Source organism: Astatotilapia calliptera, chromosome 4 (genome assembly GCF_964374335.1).
Source record: "Astatotilapia calliptera chromosome 4, fAstCal68.1, whole genome shotgun sequence".
NCBI classification, from domain to species: Eukaryota; Metazoa; Chordata; class Actinopteri; order Cichliformes; family Cichlidae; genus Astatotilapia; species Astatotilapia calliptera.
In genome coordinates, this window is record NC_137425.1 from 10,799,352 (window position 1) to 10,803,631 (window position 4,280).

Below are 4,280 nucleotides of genomic sequence, written 5' to 3' on the forward strand. Positions count from 1 at the left end.
ATAAAATTATCTATTAACTATCAAACGCTGTGGTCTGAATTATTCACACTGTTGTTTTCTGCTTTTTCTTTGTGTTTACTTCCCTTGCCTAGTTATGTCTATAATTTCCAGCTGTGCTCCCACCTGGTTCTGCTTCCCTCATTACTTTTTGTGTAGTTATACCTCAGTTCTTCTCTTACCCTGTGCAATGTCCTCAGTACTGTGTGCTACTGTGCACCTTGTTTTCCACAGTCCCTCTTTTCCCTCTTGGTTGCATGCTTCCTTACTCTGTGGTTTCTCACTTCATTTTAGTGTTTGCATTCTTACCGTCTGTATTTTTTGTGTTTCTGGACAACTTTGGCATTAAAGTTCTTTTTCTAACTTCACTCAGTGTTTTACTATGGGAATCGCCTTGGCATGACCAACTACGGAAGCTCCAAAGACACCACGTCTGTCTATGGCAGACCTGTCGAGCTGTGCTCAGGGCTCCGCCCCCTCATTCTAACACGGCCAACCAGCCAGTCCAAACTCATTATTGCTTTCTTCCCATGAGAAACTACGTTTAGCTCCCTAGCATATCCAGGCTAACTTGATTAGCTGCTTAAGGTGTCCCGTGTAGGAGTACATCACCGAATACAGTTTTTCCGGTTCCAGTTTGAATTGTGCTGAGTAAGTCCTTCAAAAGTGTACTTATAGTTACACTCTGTTCAACAGAGTATAACTTCAGTCAGTTGTATTGTGTAGAAGTCTGGTTGTTACACAGCTGACAGCCCTATGTGACAATTTTTAGAATTCATATTATGGCAAGAACCAATCAACTAAGTAAAGAGAAATGACAGTCCATCATTACTTTAAGAACTGAAGGTCAGTCAGTCAAAAATTGCTAAAACTCGGGATGTGTCCCCAAGTCCAGTCTCAAAAATGATCAAGTGCTACAATGAAACTGGGCCACATGAGGACCGTCCCAGGAAAGGAAGACCAAGAGTCACCTCTGCTGCTGAGGATAACTTCATCTGACTCACCAGCCTCAGAAATCCCAAGTTAACAGCACCTCAGATTACAGCCAGATAAATGCCACACAGAGTTCCATTAGCAGACACGTGTCTACATCAACTGTTCAGAGGAAACTGGGCAAATCAGGCCTTTTTGGTCAAATATCTGTTAAGAAACCACTACTTAGGAAAAACAACAAGCAGAAGATATTTGTTTGCGCCAAGAAATGCAAGGAATGGTCATTAGACCAATGGAAATCTGTGCTTTGGTCCGATGAGTGCAAATTTGAGATCTTTTGGTTCCACCGCCATGTCTTTGTGCAGCGCAGAAAAGGTGAACGGATGGTCTCTAAAAGCATGGTTCCTACTGTAAAGCTTTGGAGGAGGTGTGATGTGGGGTGTGGGGATGCTTTGCTGGTGACACTGTTGGGGATTTTTTCAAAATTGAAGGCCCACTGAACCAGCTACCACAGCATCCTGCAGCAACATGCCATCCCATCGAGATGTCGAGATGTTTTAGGATGAGATGGAGCGCAGAAGGAAGGCAAAAGGGCCAAGAAGTGCTCAGCATCTCTGGGAACTCCTTCAAGACTGTTGGAAAACCATTTCATGTGAGTACCCCATGAAGCTCATCAAGAGAAACCCAAGAGTGTGCAAAGCATGCGTTACATATAGGTTACCTATACCTTCTGCAACCTCCTTCACCACCTGGTCATGGCGCCAGCATTAGCGACCTTCTGCAAGGGACTTTGGACAGCTACTCAGCAAGTGTTGTAAGGATCCCCTTCCAGAGCATAACGGACATGCTGGTGTGTCACTCTTGCCCCACACATGGATGTTGGCTGGGCTTGGTAAGGCATCATATACAACCTGAGCAAGGAAATGGACATGATGGAAATTTGCCTCAATGATGTTTGTCCAGTTGTCCATGCCCCCTTTCGCCTGAGCTCCACTGTCTTACTCGCCCCTCCTCCACGCCTCCTCGGACCTCTTCCTGAATAATACATTTATGATTTTAATTTATTTTTTATTTAACCTTACCATTACTTTGAGGAATTAAACAAATATCTGGACTTATATGAATGAACCATCTCTGTTTTGTTTTTTTTTCATCTGGGCCATCGAGACCAAAAGTGCCAGGGTTGATTTTTTTTTGTCCCAGTCCTGACCTGAACCAAACACCCTTTTCTCTACCGTTGTCTTGAGTCAGCTTCGGCACAGCTTCCACCCAACATGATGCTCATCATCACCGTAGGGGGTTGCTGTTAACCCAGGTCCTGAATCACATGCTTGATCAGCAGCATATTTTATTTGGCAATGATTTTACGGTGGACACTCTTCCTCACACAACTCTCTCCATTAGATTGGGAATGGTATTAAGCGTATACTAGTTTGTGGCCGCTTTTCGGCTGGTTGATTGTGCAGGATATTAATGCAACAAAACCTGTTTGCCTTAAGGTGAGAAATTAGTATAATAAAATTAGCATTGATGGAGGACCAATGCTTGAAGGTCTCCATTCAGGGAGTCACTCTCTTTATGTTATAATTTAGTGTTCAGAGGCAACTAATTGAACAGTCTATCCATGTATGATTATTATTTATCTTTTAATTATTGTCATTTCTTTATTGCCATGTGGATGGCAACAAAGAAATGAAACAAACATTAGCAGACCATTTTTTGTCATTCATTCATTCATTATTATTTATTCCTATTTATTCAAATATAGAATAATATACATCGTGTTCTAGTTTTTAAAAAGTTTTGCTTGAATTATGATTGAATATTTTTGCAGGATCTGATGGTTAATCATAAGCATTTAGTGTTGATGTAAAGCCGTGTCAGTGTTTATCTACTGCATTCAATTTTCCGATATTGCAAGGAAATTAAACACTGCTGTCAGTTTGTGTTTCCAGCAAGGTCCATCATGTTATGACAAAGAGGGTGCAGTATTTTTCTCTCCCATACTTTTCCTTCCACTCTCTCTCTTTTATTGCAGACACACAAACACACACACACACGCACACGCACACATTCTAGTTTCTGCTTCGCTGCAGTTGCTTGCCGTTCCATACCACATACATCATTTTATCTCCCGCATTTGCACCTTATGGATGTCAAACAGGATGCATTGCGATAACAATGGTAATGCAAGGAGGGGGAAAGATACCCTAAAACATGTCTAGAAATTGTGCCATATTAAAACTTTACTTTCTTAAACTGATCATATGTTTAATCTGCTATATTTTTGCATAATTACATAGTTTTCAGTTCCCATGGTAATATGTTTCATCTGCGCTATCTGTGGTTTCCGTGGTGATGCTACTTTTCCCTGTTCTCACTCAGAAATATCCATGATATGGAGTAGGGGGTGGTCTGACTCCCCGGAGAGTTTGGACTGCTGTCTTAATGGTCCAACTGAAATTATGTGAATCATTGTAGCACATCTGAAAAACCTCTTGACATTAATTAAACAACCCCCTACTGAAAGTAACTGCTGCCTATCCCTTGAATTAATCCATAAACCCATATGCAAATTCATCTCTTCATCCCCCCAGTTTCTTAACTGTTGCTACTTTTGCAGATGGTTTGGAGAGCCAGTCACCCTCTTCTGCATCATTCATAATGCATAAGCCAGATCATATCAGTTGGTGATCAAAATTCCCTCTTTTTCATGCTCTCTTCGTTCAAAGTCCATATTTTCTTCTAGTATTCTCATCTTTTCCCCCAGATACATACACGTGCGTGAACAGACACGCACCCACACATGCATGCGAGCGGCTTTTTCTTGAAACAGAGAGCATGTTTTTATTCTTTTCATTTTTTGAGGTTATAAGCATTTTCTTTTTATCCTCTTCAGTTGAAGAAGACACGTACTGGCAGAGGTAGACATGAGAAAATGAGAAAATGTCTGCAAAAAGCATAATTTCACATCTTAAATACAAAAAAAACCTATAGAGGTCATTACAATTGTTTTCAGTGTCGGAAAATATGTGGTAATGTCTAGAAATAACTGAGCATATTTCAAGTTAATTACATGTAATAGGCCTTCTCTAATTTAGTTTAAATCCCATATAGCTTTAGATGATTTAGGTAACTGGTGACTGGTGATTAGTGAATAATCTGTATAGAATATTAATGGATTCTACACTCTGTAATTATGCTGCACAAATGAAGTGCACTTGTTATTTTGGAAAATGTATTGGATTGCGCTGGTAAATCTCTTTGGCTTGTGAATTTCAAAAGAAAGCACCGCATAGCTTTTCACTATATTTCTCATCTTAATTGAGTGAAATTTATAAGTAAGTAAC